This window comes from Heterocephalus glaber, unplaced genomic scaffold (genome assembly GCF_053883595.1).
Source record: "Heterocephalus glaber isolate CG9 unplaced genomic scaffold, H.glaber_assembly_v1.0 deba00001666, whole genome shotgun sequence".
NCBI classification, from domain to species: domain Eukaryota; kingdom Metazoa; phylum Chordata; class Mammalia; order Rodentia; family Bathyergidae; genus Heterocephalus; species Heterocephalus glaber.
The window spans coordinates 11,158,464-11,174,370 of record NW_028258406.1 but is presented as its reverse complement, the minus strand read 5'-3'; the positions used below and the strand labels follow the sequence as shown (position 1 = coordinate 11,174,370).

The window sequence follows — 15,907 nt, the reverse complement described above, 5'->3', positions numbered from 1 at the left end:
CTATGAACATGGGTGCTCAAATATCACTGTGGTATGATTCTTTTAATACTTTGGGAAAGATCCCCAGTGAGGCAATAGCTGGGTCAAATGGGACTTCCAGTCCTAGTTCTTTGAGGTATCTCCATACTGATTTCCACAGTGGTTGCACCAGTCTACACTCCTGCCAGCAGTGGAGCAGGGTTCCTTTTTCCCCACAGCTCTGCCAGCATTTGTTATTGATTGATTTCATGATAGCAGCCATTCTTTCTGGAGTGAGGTGGAATCTCAGCATTGTTTTCATTTGCATCTCTCAAATGACCAGTGATGTTGAACATTTTTTCATGTATTTACTTGCTATTTCTACTTCTTTGTCTGAGAAATGTCTGTTCATTTCAGATGCCCATTTTTGGATTGGGTCTTTAAATTTGGGAGGTCTGACTTTTTTAAGTTCCTTTTTTTTTTAAGTTCCTTTTTTTTGGTACCGGGGATCGAACTCTGGTCCTTGAGCATGCACAGCAGGTGGCAAAACCACTGAGCTAAATCCCCAGTAAGTTCTTTATAGATTCTAAATAGTAGACTTTGGTCTGAGGTGCAGCTGGGGAAAATTTTTTCCCACATTGTGGGTTGTCTCTTCACATTGCTGGTGGTTTCTCTTGCTGTGCAGAAGCTTTTTAATAAAAAGAGACCCCCACTTGTTCATTGTTTGTGCTAGTTCATGGGCAACTGAGGTTTTGTTCATAAAATCTTTTCCTACACCAATGTCTTCAAGAGTTCTACCTAACCTCTCTTCCAGACAGTTCAGTGTTTCTGTTTTAATATGTAAACTTTTAATCCATTTCAATTTTAGTTTAGTGCATGGTGAGAAACATAGGTCTAATTTTAATCTTTGGCAAGTTGAAACCCACTTTTTCCAGCACCATTTATTAAAGAGGCTGTCTTTCCTCTAGTCAGGGTGTTTGGCTCTGTTGTCGAAGATGAGGTGGCTGAGTGTGGCTAGAGTTGTTTGTACATCTTCTGATTTGTTCCACTGGTCCTTAGGTCTGTTTCTTTGCCATTACCATGCTGTTTTTATCACAGTAGCTTTGTAGTATAGTTTCAAGTTGGGGTTGTGATACCCCTTGACATGTCTCTGTTGCCTGGAATTGCTTTTGCTATTCTAGGTCTATTCTTATGCCAAATGAATTTTTGGATTGTTTTCTCAAGGTTCGTGAAGTATGCTGCTGGAATTTCAATTGGGATTGCATTGAATCTATATAGCAGTTTTGGAAGTATGGCCATTTTCATTATGTTGATTCTTCTACCCAGGAAGAAGGAATGTCTTTCCATTTTCTGTTATCACCTTCAATCTCTCTTTTTAGAGTGCTGTAGTTTTCAGAGAAGAGGTCTTTGATTTCTTTTGTTAGGTTGATTCCTAGGTATTTCAGTTTTTTTGGATGCTATTGTGAAAGGAGTTGTTTGCCCTATTTCTCTCTCAGTGAGTCTGTCATTGGTGTAGAGGAAAGCTATTGATTTTTGTGTGTTGACCTTGTATCCAGCTACTTTACTGAATTTGGTTATTAAGTCTAGAAGACTCTTGGTGGAGTTCTTGGGGTCTTCCATATAGAGTATCATGTCATCTGCAAATAATGACAGTTTGACTTCATTTCCTGTTTTTATTCCTTTTATTTCTTTTGTCTAGTTGTTGTGGCTAATGTTTCCAAAACTATATTGAACACGAGTGGTGACAGTGGACATCTTTGTCTTGTTCCAGATTTTTGTGTGAAGGATTTCAGTTTTTGACTGATACGATATTCAGTATGATATTGGGTGTTGGTTTTTCATTCAGTGTGATATTGGCTGTTGTTTTTTCATAGATGGCTTTTATCAGATTGAGGTAGAGACCGTCTATTCCAAGTTTTTGTAGGGTTTTTATCATAAATGCCTGTTGGATTTTATCGAATGCTTCTTCTGCATCTGTTGAGAGATCATACGGTTTTTGTCCTTCGCTCTATTGATATAATGTATTACATTGATTGATTTTCGTATATTGAACCATCCCTGCATCCCTGGGATGAATCCCACTTGGTCAGGGTGTATGATCTTCTTGATGATCTTCTGCATTCTATTTGCCATTATCTTATTAAGGATTTTTGCATCTATGTTCATTAATGAGATTGGCCTATAGTTCTCTTTTTCAGTTGGGCCTTTCTGTGCTTTGGGGATCAAGGTGATGCTTGCTTCCAGGAATGAATTTGGGAGTATTGCTTTTCTTTCAATTTCATTGAAGCATTTAAACAGTAGTGGCAGCAGTTCCTCTCTAAATGTCTTGTAGAATTCAGCAGTGAAGCCATCAGGACCTGGCCTTTTCTTAGTTGGTAAGTTTTTAATTACATTTTCCATTTCATTGATTGATAGTGGGGCATTTAGAATTTTTAGGTCATCTTCGTTAAACTTTGGTAATTCGTACCTATCTAAGAATCTGTCCATTTTTTTCTGTGTTTTCCGTCTTACTGGCACATAGGTTCTTGAGGTAGGTATTAATGATCTTCTGGATTTCTGCTGGGTCTGTTGTAATTTCATCCTTTTTATTCGTAATTGGATGGATTTGGGCCTTTACTTTTTTTGATATGGTTGACTAAGGGTTTGTCAATTTTGTTTATTCTTTGAAAGAACCAACTCTTGGCTTCATTGATTTTTTTTGTATCATTCTCTTAGTCTCCATTGCATTGATTTCTGCTCTTATCTTTATATAATTTCCTCCCTTGTATAAAGTTTGGGTTTGTTCAGCTCTTCTTTTTCTAGAAGCTTGAGTTTCAGCATCAGTTTGTTTAATTGGGCTCGCTCTGTTTTCCTAATATGCATATTCACTGCTATGAATTTCCCTCATAAAACTGCTTTCACAGTGTCCCATAGATTCCGATATGTTGTATTGTCTGAACTGTCCGATTTCTTCTTTAATTTCCTCTGTGACCCATTGGTTATTCAGAAGTGTTTTGTTCAGTTACCATGTGTTTATGACGTTCTTGTGGTTTCTTTTGCTGTTGATCTCCAATTTCATCCCACTATGATGTGATAATGTACAGGGGATAATTTCAGTTCCTTTGCATTTATGTAAGCATGTTCTATGAGCGAGTATGTGGTCTATTTTGGAGAACGACCCATGTGCAGCTGAAAAGAATGTATATTCTGATTTCTTGGGGTGGAACACTCTGTAAACATCTGTTAAGTTCATTTGTTCAAGAGTTTGATTGAGTTCTAGTATTTCGTTGCTTACTTTTGGTCTAGTTGATCTATCTATTTGTGACAGTGGGGTATTGAGATACACCACTACTATTGTATTAGTGCTTATTTGATTTTTCATGTCCCTTAGTATTTTATATAGTTGGATGCAGTAGTGTTTGGTGCATAGATATTTGTGATTGTCATCTCTTCCTGTTGGATTGTTCCCTTTACAAGGATGTAGTGTCCTTCTTTGTCTCAATCAGTGTTGGTTTGAAATCTACTTGATCTGCAAAGAGGATAGCTACTCCTTTTTTTCGCGTTCCTGTCGCATGGAAAATTGTTTTCAACCCTTTAACTTTCAGTCTATGAGTTTCTTTATAAAGTAAGTGTGTTTCTTGTATGTAGCGTATTGTTGGATCTTGCTTCTTGACTCATTCTGCGAGTCTGTTTCTTTTGATTGGTGAATTGAGACCATTAATGTTGATGGTTATAACTGATACATATTGACTTACTATTGTCATGACTTTTTCTTTTTGTTCGATTCTCCCCCTTTGCATTTGATTTCTTGTTGTACCTGATGGATTTCGTTCTGTTGGGCTTCCTGGGGTTGTGATCCTCGTTTTCTTTTCCTAGCATATTGTCTAAAATTTTTTGGAATGCTGGTTTGGTATTCATGAAGTTCCTAAGGTGCTCTTTGTCATGCAAGTATCTTATTTCTCCATCAATTTTGACAGATAGTTTTGCAGGGTACATCAATTTGGGTTGGAGGTTGTTTTCCTTTAGGGCTTGAAATATGTCACTCCAAGCTCTTCTTGCCTTGAGGGGTTGTGTTGAGAAGTCTGCTGTGATTCTGATGGTCTTTCCTTTGTATATGATTTGTTTCTTTTCTCTCACTGCTTGTAGAATTTTATTCTTCTGTTGGGTTTCTGGAATCTTAACTATTATATGCCTAGGTGTAGATTTTTTTTGATCACAGCTAGTTGGAGTCTTGTATGCCTCACCTGTATGTCAAGTTTTTTTTCCCTCCTTAGGAAGTTTTCTGCCATCACTTCTGTGAACAGTTTTTTTATGTCGTCTGCATTTTCTCCTGTTTCTTCATTGACTCCAATCAGCCTTATGTTATTTTCTCTGTATCTTCTAGCAGCTGCTGGATTGATTTATTGTGGTCCCTTACTATTTTTTTTTTTGGCCCCTTACTATTTTAAAGAAATTTTTGTTTTCCAGGTCACTAATTGCAATCCTCTGTTCTATATCTGAAATTCTGTCCTCACATTGGCTCATGCTGCTGCATAAACTTTCAGTGGAGTTTTTAATCTCCTGGAAATCTGTTTGGATCTGTTTTATGGATTCCATTTGTTTCCTGTGTTGGGATTCCATCACGTTCCTCAGCTCCTCTATTTTTTATCTGTGTCCTCTCTGGATTTATTGATCATGTCTTGCACTATGGGCACAATCTCTGCTGTTATCTGAGAAATTATTTCTGATTTCATTTTTTCCAGATGCTCTTTCATTGCCAGTTCAGGGAATCCAGGTTGTTGAGTATCAGATTGTTCCATCTCGTTTCCCTTTGGGGTTGCTTTAGGTAATCTGGGAGTGTGGTTTTGAGACTTGTTCAAGTGTCTTCTCATTTCATCATGGAGGGATGTGTGCTGCTGGTGTCCATGCAGCTTACCTCCTCTGTTCTGGGGGCAGCTGTCCTCCTCGGTGCTGGGGATGGTAGTTAGGTGGCCCAGAAGGTTCCTACACTGTTTAATTTTAAGTGAAGTAGACTGTGATAAAATGCAAAAGTTTAGCTGAGTGTGGTGATACTTTCCTCCAGACCCATCGGGGTGAGTGAGTCAGGAAGGCTGCTTGAGCCAGGAGTTCAATACCAGTGTGGGCAACATAGCAAGATACTGTCTTTAAAAAAGTTTTTATGGGTTTATAAAGTACACTGTCATTTTAAAAATAATATTATTTGAGTACAGTAACTTTTAGAAAATGGGCACAGTGTCATATGCCTATAATCCCAGTGCTCTTGGAGGCTAAGGCTATAATACAGTTAGGATGGCAAATTTGAGCCCAGTTGGGGCAATTTAGTGACTTAGCAAGACCCTGCCTCTCAAAATTAAAAAAAATAAAATTAAAAAAGTAACATTCAAAGTATTTCATGGTGTATTTGCTTCTTTTCTAGGTACAGTATTGTAATGAAGAGCCAATAAAAGAGAGAGATTTTTGTTTTCTAACTTCCTTTGTTTTATTATCCTAGCCTTTTAAAAACTGCTAAAGACATTGAACTTGATATAAAATAGTTTTTATGTCAGAAGTGATAGCCCATACCTATAATCCCAGCACTTGGTCAGGGTGGCTGCAGGAAGAGAATTCAAACCCAGCCTGGGCAATTTAATAGTCTAGTGAGACCTGTCTCAAAGAAAAAAAAAATGCTGGGGATGTAGCTCAGTGTGACAGCCATATGTTCAGATCCCACCACTAGGGGGATGGGTGGGACTCACAAAAACAAAAGAACTTTTAGTTTAACATTTAACTATAATTTAAGAAACTTTGTTTTCATATAGTGCTTGCAATTTTATGCTATATAATGGTGACTATTTTAGGATTGTTTGTAGTGTTTCCTTTTACTTCACACATATGGGTTCATTTTCACCAATGCAAGTAATAAAATATCTTGTTTTTTGAAAAACAATTTTTGGAATTTTGATAAAGTAACCATTTAATAAGTTTTGTGTGCAGTGTCTTCTTTTTTTTTTTTTTTTTTTAATGCTGGTAGTCAAACTCAGGTGCTGTAACACTAAGCTATGTCCCTAACCATTTTTATTTTTTATTTTGAGACAGGATCTTGCTAAGTTGCTCAGTTTGACCTTGAACTTTCAATCTTCCTTAGCCCCCTGAGGAGCTGAAATTATAGGTGTTTGCAACTGCAGCCAGTGGAATTTCAATATTTTTAATGCACACTATTCACTATTAAATAAATATTGTTGGCCCAGGGATTTAGCTCAGTGGTTTTGCTGCCTGCTGCGCAAGTGCAAGGACCCAAGTTCAATCCCTGGTAGGTCCCCTCCCCCCATAAATAAATAAATTAATACTGTTGATTTAAAACTTTTTTTTGTACTTTTAGATATTTGAGTAAGTACCGAGCCTACTGACTTTTAAATGATAGAGACCTTCAAGATTGTCATAAATCTTGATTTGTAGTTTAATCTTTTAATTTAAATCTCTTTTTTGGATTCAGAATCTAGAGTCTAGGATATATTTGTGATATATGATGCATTCAGATATTGCTCTGTATGAAGTTTTTTATCTGTTCCCAGATTTAATCATTTAATTCAATTTTCAAAGGTTATAATTGGATTTTACTCCAGTGTTCCTAACATTGCGTTTATCACTGATACTCTCTTATATCAGTGGACACAAATTAATCTTGACTAGGAAAAGACTGAGGAGCTGTCACTGAAGCACACTCCTGAGTAGGCACCAACCCAGTTGTAAGAAAGGATGGGTATGTCAGAGAAGGGTACAGCTACAGGCAAAGTTGATGGGGGAAGGTGTTCCAGTGCGTAGATGGAAAGAAAGAGAGAGAATACTTTGGAAAATCAAAGACCGTTTGGGAGGGCTGTAATTAGAAAGTGAGAGTCAGTGAGAGATGAAGAGGGCATGTAACATTGTAAGCTCTGTTAAAAATTTTTGTGTTTTAAGCAGTATGGTCAGATATTGATTTCTTTTTTTTCTTTGTAAAACAGGGTCTTGCTGTGTAGTTCAGGTTAGTCTTGAACTCACAATGTAGGCTTGAAATTAGGACAATCCTCCTGCCTTAGCCTCTGAGTGCTGCGATTCCAGTCAGGTGCCACAACTCTTGGTTTGATGGTTTTTTAAGTGGGGAGAATGGAGGTAGAGTGGGGTGGGAGCAAGGAGAAAAATTATGTGCCTTTTTTGTACAACATGGCCCTTAATCTGATGCTTAAATGTTGGAGGGAAAATGGTTAATTACATTCAGATGATATACAGTATTGGTCACCAATATAGCTTGTTAATATGGTAACATGTACTTAAAGGGTGCGTTTAAGGGATTTGTCAAGAATAATTGAGCATAGGTAGTTTTTACCTTTCTATTTTGACTTAGTAGTTTGAAGCCCTTGGTAGTCTGAAGCCGTAAGACACTGGCAAATTTGCCTTGGGAGAGCCTGCAGTGAGGAGACGACTTTGAGCTCTTAGGACCTCTAGTGTTGAGTAGTGAGGAAGTATGACAGGGAAAATTGAGGTAGAACTTCAGAATTGTGGGGAGATAAGGAAAGAGCATAGCATGGCTTCAGAGAAGACAAAGAAGTATTTCAAGTAGTAAAATTAATATAACAAGTTCTGAAAGTGTTAATTGGATTTAGCCCTATGAGATTGTTGACTTTAGAACAAATTTAGAGTCATAACTGGCAGGATTAGATTAGAGTAAGTTGAAAAATGAGTGGGAGAAGAGATAGAGTGGTTAAGTACAATACAGTCAGATTTTTTTTAGTAAGTTTGGGTGTAAAGTGGAGGGAGTGAGAAAGAATGGTAATTGGGACTGAGGTATAGTGACACTGACTACTAAAATTGTGCTTTTTTTAGGGAAAAATTGAATTAAAAATACTTTCCACATGGTCTATGAAATATTTGAAAAATATACATTTTGATGATTCGTTAAACAGGATTTACTAACTACAATGTTTTTCCTGCTTAGTTACCTGGCCATTCATCAGTGTGTTGCTGAAGGGTCCAAGGCCATTTTCTTTGAGACTGAGTCTGCTGTTGAAGTTCCACGCTGTTTTCTGTTCTACTCACCCGTAATATAGTGCTGAAGATTTTTAGTTTTGATTTTTTAAATAGAGCAAGAATTTTATTATTTGTAAAACTTTTTCTGAATTTTGGCAAATGCATTCACAATAATTTTCTGGACTTCTTGTCATTGTTTTCCCCCTGTTTATCCTTTGCCTTAGCTTCAATTATAGTGCTTTTTAAAATTTAGGGAGTCATTCTTTTTCTTTACTTTTTTCTGTTTAAAGTGCCATATCTGGAGAGGCATTCCTTATCAATTACTATATCAGTGTTGATCTATGTTTTCTTTTAGTGGTTTTAAAAAACATTGACATCTCTTAATTGGAATAATATGATACAGGGATTTTTAGAAAAATGATTAGCAGTGGTTTGAATTTGTTAGGTAATACCAAGTAATGAAAGATCTTCCTGTCTGTGTTTTCTTTTTTTTTTTGACAAACTGGAATATGTTTTTATTGATGCTTTTTTATGGTAGCCTGTTTGTATGTAGTCTTACCTCTTTTTAAAAATACCTTATTCTATTTAATCTGTTCTTAACATTTACCTAGTTGAGGTAATTGGGTAAGGCATATCCCTCCTCACCATTATTCTTTCTGCCTATAAAGGTTTATACTTTTCTTTTTTTTTTTTTTGGTACCGGGGATCAAAATCGGGTCCTTGCGCTTGTGCAGCAGCTGACGAAACCACTGAGCTAACTCCCTGGCCCAGTTTTATACTTTTCTTAGATTTTTTTTTTTTAAATGAACTCTGGCAGAATCGGCAGAAAAAGTAGTGGAGAAAAAAACAAGCGGAGAGGTTGGTAAATCTTGAGAGTTTACTAACTTCTAATTGTATCAGTTTTTAATCTATGTAGCAGATTGTATTTGCATATTTTATTATCCTTAAATAAATGTGGGAAATGTTTGTTGCAGTTGTTCAAATTAAATTCTAAAGTTCAAAATATTTTTAAGACTTTAAAAATTTGAGATGTTATAGAAAGGGCATAGGATCCTGGAGTGAGTATGGATTTAAATCCTGGCTTATGTTTACTAATCCTGTATCCATGGACAAGTCATAATTTTTGAGCAGCTAGATGTATCATACAGTTCTGTTGCTGGACTGGGTGATTATTGTGATTTGGTTTGACTCAGCAGGTACTCCATACACAAGCTAAGTTGGCTTCATTAACACTGGGAGACCTCTCCATGTGGCTTTCATACTCCCAGAGTAGAAGAAAAGGGTTACAGTAGCAAGAGAGGACAAGGCCATATGTGCTGACATTTTGAAGCTTCTCCTTGTGTTATATTTGTTATTTCATTGGCCACATGGTATACTCAGGGTGGTGAAGAAGATTCTGTCTTGATCAGAAGAGAGGCAAAGTTCCCTTGCATGGAAATAGAGAAAAATGAGAAAACTAGTAGTCATTGTTTTATCAGTTTACGACAGGAAGTAAAGGAGTTAGCTCTGTGGATATCTAACAGAAAAACTCTCTAGAACAGTATGTACAAAGACTTAAGGAGAAAGAATGCTTGAGGTTCCTGGCATTACAAGGGAGGAACAAGCAGGAAGTACTAAGATAAAATCATAGAAGATAGGGCTGGGGTAAGATCTTGCAGTCCTGTAAACAGTTAATAAAGAATTAAAATAAAGATTTAATTTTGTGTGAAAGGAGGGACTGTGAAAGGGTGTTAAAACGGGAATACTGTGGTCTGACTTAAATGAAGCACTTTTGGCTTTTTTTTTGAGACTGGTTAAAGGAGGGAGGGATAATAAAAGCAAGAAGCTACTTAGATTGCCGCTGTGATGTAGAGGTGAGATGATTAAAGCTTGGAGTGTGATATTAGCAATAAAAGTGAGTAGTTAACAAGGTTTTGTGTACGTTTTGAAAATTGATTGAATAAAATTTCTTTATAAACAGTTTGTTTTGTAGTACTGGGAATTGACCTCAGAGCCTCACGTGTGATAGGCAAGCATTCTAGTACTGAACTATATCCCCAATCCTTTAATCACTTCTCGGCCTTTTGGCTAAGATCAAGTGTATATCCCCAACCCTTTTTATTTGATATTGAGAAGAGTCTTGATAAATCGCCTAGGCTGGTGTTGAACTAATAATCTTCCTTCCTCAGCACCATCGTGTCTGGATCGTTCTAATTTTCAAATGTTATTTGTAGTCTGTTAACATATAAAAGACGATCAAAATAGTATTTAAATTTAAAATAATTATTGCAGTAGAAGACACATTCCTATTAATCTCTTGCAAAATACTCCCCCTTGCTTGGAGCATATTTATTCCATCATTCTTGCCACTTTCTTTTTTTTTTCTTGCCATTTTCTTTTTAAAAAAACATTTTTTGTTATTTTTTATTTTTGGGGGTACCAGGGATCGAACTCAGGACCTTGCACTTGCGAGCCAGGCACGGTGCCACTGAGCTAAATCCCCGGCTGCCATTTTCTGAAGCAGTTCTGGAAGTCCACTTTCATGAATGTCTTTACGAGGTATGATTAAAAAAAAATGTATAGTGAATGTTGCTGCTGTGTGTCCCGCTTTGGATATGCTCTCGTGCATGCTCTGTCTTTATATGTATAGATTATATATATCTGTATACATAGCTGTATCTCACAACATTGGTACAGTACTATTTACAAGACTGCAGCCTTTATTGAGAGTTCCCTAGCTTTTCTATTAGTACCCTTTTACTGTTCCAGGAGCCAGTGTAGTGTATCCTATGCTGCACTTAGTAATTTTGTCTCTTAATCTAGTCAAAGATTATTCTTTTTTTTTGACCTTGATATTCTTGAAGAGTACCTATCAAGAATTTTGTAGAATGTTCATTAGTATGATTGATCATGTTTTCTCATGATTATTGGCTGGAGTGATGAGTTTTACACTATTAAATACAGTGCCCCCAGAATTGAATGCAGGGCCTTTGTGCTGAGCTATAACCCCATGCCTTTTAAAAATATTTTTATTTTGAGACAGGATGTCATTAAATTGCAGTTGTCCAGGCAGATCTTAAACTTGGAATCTTCCTGCCTCAGCTTTCCAGAGTCCTGGTTTACAGTCATACACTATCATGCCTGGCTACATTACTATGGTTTTGTCCCTTTGACAAATATTTAAATAGAATCATTCCTGTTACGGTTTGGATCAGGAATGTCCCCCTGAACCTCATATTCACTGAAAGCTTGATACCCAGTACAGCAGTGTTCAGAGATAGGACTTTTGGAAGGTGATCGGATTATGAGGGCTCTAACTTCAGTGGATTAATCTATGCTGGTTCATAGTTTGATGGCATTATTGGGAGGTAATGGAAATTTAGGACTCCAGCCCAATTAAAGGGGATGGATTATGGGGGTGTCTTAGTTACTTTTCTCATTGTTGAGACAAAATACCTGACACCCAAAGTTATGAGAGGAAAGTTTTATTTGGCTCACAGTTTGTAGAGCTTTCAGTCCATAGTGGGTTGGCTCCAAGGCAGGGTAGCATGGCAGACAGGCATCACAGAGGAGAAACAGTTTATGGTAGTCAGGTAGGCAGCAAAACAAGCAAAGGACTTTACCAGCTTTTTTCTGTCCCTTTTATACTCTAGATTACCGGGATTAGGGGCGTGCCAAACCATTCAGTGGATTGATTTAGTAATCACACGCCCTTAATCCCAGCATCACACACTAGATCCAGCCACCTCTGGAAAAGGCCCACCTATGGCCGAATGGAGCTTTGGGGGGACATCCAGACATAGCCATAACAGGGGACATGCCCATGGGGGCTATACTTTGACCCCAGGCCCTTTTTTCTGGATGTCTCTTGCTTCCTAGGTGTTATAAACAGAACATTTTTCCTCTGCATGTCTTTGCACCATGGTATTTCTTCCTCATCACTGGCTTGAAAGTAATGGAACCAGCTGACTAGGATTGAAACCATGAACCACAATAAACCTTTTCTCCTTTAAGGTTTTCTTTTTCAAATATTTTGTCACAGTGACAGAAAGTTGACTAAATTTGACACTAAGTTCTTTCAGTCAGCATGATGCTTTTAAGTGAGAGTCATCCAAGTTGTACTTATCAATAGTTCCTTTTTGTTGTTGAGTATGGATGTACATATGTACCATAGTTTATACCCTTTTTGTGTTAAGTATCTGAGAACATGTCTTGTCATATAACAGGTAGTTTAATCGCATTATCTTGTGAAATAGAGATTATTATCTGTTTTTCAGAAGTTAAAACAGAGGCTTAGAGTTTAAATAGCCGTGGATTATATAGCTAGTTAATTTCACCCACTGCAAACCATGTCTGTCTAGCACAGTAGCTGCAATTGGAGTCATCACTTAATTAAGTTAATGATAATCCACTACTGTTCTCCAAGATCCATCTATCTTCCCTGCAGACCACATAGAAATGATTTATTAACATCTTTTCACTGGGGCACAGTGGCAGACCCTGTAATCCCAACACTTGGAAGTTTGAGGCAGGAGGATCACCATGAGTTCAAGGCCAGCCTGGGCTACATAGTGAGTTCAAGGCCAGCCTGAATAGTGAGACCCAGTCTCAAAACAAACAATAGATCTCTTTTAGTCATTGCTGCATAGTAAGGGGCTAGAATAATGTCTGCCATATGGTAAATGCTTGGTAAATAATTCTTAAATGAATAAGAGAAACTACAACCAGTCATTAACTTGACATTGGGAAAGTCAGTTCTTTTTTTTTTTGGTACCAGGGATTGAATTCAGGACTTTGTGCTTGTGAGGCCGGTGCGGTGCCACTGAGCTAAATCCCTGGCCCAAAGTCAGTTTTTTCTGTAGATCTCCTTTCCTTTTTTTAAAAAAATGGGATCAGTATTTTAGACTTTCTTTTTTTTTGGTACCAGAGATCAAACTCGGGACACCTTGTGCTTGCAAGGCAGGCAACAGCACCACTGAGCTAAATCCCTGGCCCTATTTTAGGCTTTCTTAACATGGCAAAGATTTAAATGTGTGGTTCCCTGAAGATTTTTTTTTTTTTTTTTTTTGTACTGGGAATTGAATCCAGGGCTTTTGCTTATGCTAGGCAAGAGTTCTACCACTGAGCTACATCCCTAGTGTCCACCATACCCCCACACTTTTTTTTTTTTTAAATGGGGTCAGGGCCAGGGATTTAACTTAGTGGTTCCGGTGTCTGCTGCGCAAGTGCAAGGTCCCGAGTTTGATCCCTGGTACCAAAAAATAAAATAAATAAAATTAAAAAAATTTTAAAAACGGGGTCTTGCTAACTTACCCAGGCTGGCCTTGAATTTGTGATCATTTTGCCTCAGCCTCTCAAGTAGCTGAGATTACAGGCATATGCCACTGTGCTGTCTTTTGAAGGTATAAAAACCTTTAAAGAATTCAGTGGTTGAGTGTGGTGATGCAAACCTCTAATCTGAACAGTCTGGGTTGCTGAGGTGGAAGGGTTGGAAATTCAAACCCAGCCTGTGCAATTTAGTGACTTAGTGAGACAATGTCTTAAAATAAAACATAGAAAAAGGCTGGGAATATAGCTTAGTAAGAATGCCTTGGATTCAATCCCCAATGTTGCCAAAAAAGGAAAAAAAGAATCTGGCTGTTAAAAAAGTTTAAAAACCACTATCAGATAGAGGCTCTCTGAGGTCCCTTTCATTCATATGATAAGTTCTTGAAACAGTAATTTTAAATGGGGTTATTGAGGGAGGCCATTTAAACTGAGACCTAAAGAGTATATATTCAGTAGGCAGACTTACAGGGTTGGATGGGAAAGAAATAAAGTAGGTGCATCCCAAGCCCAGGAAGACACTTAGTGGGGAGGTAGTGAAAGGTGGGTAATTAGAAGTCAGGTTGTGAAAGTGTTGAATACCAGGATAAATGATGTGGTTTTTTAATGTGCCTCTGGGAAATCAAAAGTTGTTTTGTTTGTAGTTGCTTTTAGCCATCAGAGGTAATTACTGTATATCACTGAGTTGTTCTGTAGGAAGACTACAGTTAGTAGTAGGGAAAGGAACAATTATTAGCTTGTGATACTATTTTCCATGATATGATGCTTTTACACTTAGAGTAACGAAGGAGGAATTTAAGTTTTACTATCTATTTGGTATAAATAATAGAGAGTTTCTTTGCAACATTTAGAGATTATTGAGTAGTGAGTATCTTTTTGAGTGACTGCTATGTGGAAAGAGCACTAACATAGAAACAGACTGGTTCTCATAATCCTGGGCTTCATGTCCAACACTGAAACAGTTTCTGGGAGTAGGCATCTTCAAAAGGCTCCTCCTGTTGCACTGAGGTATGTTTCTGGTTGCAGTTCACTGAAGTAAAATATATTGTTTTTAATATTGAATTTAAAATTTAATTATGTGAGGTAAAATATCATGCCTGTATGAAACAATTTGAGATTATAGTCAGCATATTACCTGGGTGCATTGTAAAGGATATAATTGTACAATAGTTCTTGTTTGTTTAATGACAGAGGAAAGAATATTACCCCAAATAATGCCTACAATGATTTCTTGTAACAGGTCAAATCATGGTCTAAATCATGTCTTTGAAATTTTTCATTGTGTGGTAAGTTCTTAATATGTTACAAACTTTGTTGAATGAACTGTTTTATAAAAGTTATTTGGCTGGGCACAGTTGTACATGCCTGTTTTCTTAGCACTCTTGAGAGGCTGAGGCAGGAGGATTGCAAGTTTTTTTTTTTTATTAAATTCTTTTATTGGTACATTGTAGGTATACAACACAATTACATTTCTCATTGGGAAATGTACCTTTACATAATGCATCTTCGTTCTTATTTTTTCCCCATTCCTAGCCCTCCCTTCAAGCCCTCCACCCTTCCCTATTTACAAAGACTTTATTTCCATTTTTTCCATTTCTCATCGTTTTTCCTTTCCCTTCTTTCCTTTCCCCTGTCCCTCCCACTACCCCTACCCCTTTGGACCTTTCCTTCCTATTTTACATTTTCGACTATTCATTCTAATCATTGGTACATTTTAGGTTTACAATATAATGACACTCATCATTGGAAATTTGCACCTTTACATAGTCTCTCTTGGTTCTTATTTTTCACCCTTGCCCAGCCCTCCCTTCAACCCCTCCAGTCCTCCCTATTTACAAAGATTTTGTTCCTATTTTTCCATTTTCTCATATTAATCCCATTCCCTTCTATCCTTTCCCCTAGCCCTCCCACTTCCTTCCCCTTTGCCCGTTTTCTTCCTATTTCACATGACCTATTATACATTTAGTCCTTATTTACACTTTCAGTTTCTCACACCAGAGAAACTATTCGGAATTTATTCATGTGTGTCCTATTTATTTCACTTAAGAATATTGCCTCAATGTGCATCCACTTAGCTATAAATGTCTCTAATTTCTCATTTTTTATGGCTGAGTAGTACTCCATTTTATAAAAAAAACACATTTTCTTTATCCAGTCTCCAGTTGATGGACATTTGGGCTGTTTCCAAGTTTTAGCTATTACAAACTGTGCTGCTGTGAACATGGGCGCACATATATCACTGTGGTATGATTCTTTTAATTCTTTGGGAAAGATCCGCAGCAGTGGAATAGCAGGGTCAAATGGGACTTCCAGTCCTAGTTCTTTGAGGTATCTCCATACTGATTTCCACAGTGGTTGCACCAGTCTACACTCCCACCAGCAGTGGAGCAGGGTTCCTCTTTCCCCACAGCCCCGCCAGCATTTGTTATTGGTTGATTTCATGATAGCAGCCATTCTTTCTGGAGTGAAGTGGAGTCTCAGCATTGTTTTCATTTGTATCTCTCGAATGACCAGTGATGTTGAACATTTTTTCATGTATTTATTTGCTATTTCCACTTCTTTGTCTGAGAAATGTCTGTTCATTTCAGATGCCCATTTTTGGATTGGGTCTTTAAATTTGGGAGGTCTGATCTTTTTAAGTTCTTTACAGATTTGAGATAGTAGACCTTTGTCTGAGGAAGAG

The 15,907-nt window shown here is 37.4% G+C and overlaps 1 protein-coding gene across 2 annotated transcripts in view; it reads left to right on the top strand.

Moving 5' to 3' along the window:
* The window catches only part of Elf1 (E74 like ETS transcription factor 1), a 104,681-nt gene that overhangs the window by 7,816 nt on the left and 80,958 nt on the right, over positions 1 to 15,907 (top strand). The window contains exon 2 of one of the 2 annotated variants that reach the window (XM_087197299.1): positions 10,343 to 10,458. The exons of the other annotated variant lie outside the window; for it this stretch is intronic. The gene's annotated coding sequence lies outside the window, so the exon portion shown is untranslated. The remainder of the gene's footprint in view (positions 1 to 10,342; positions 10,459 to 15,907) is intronic. 2 annotated transcript variants of the gene reach the window in all.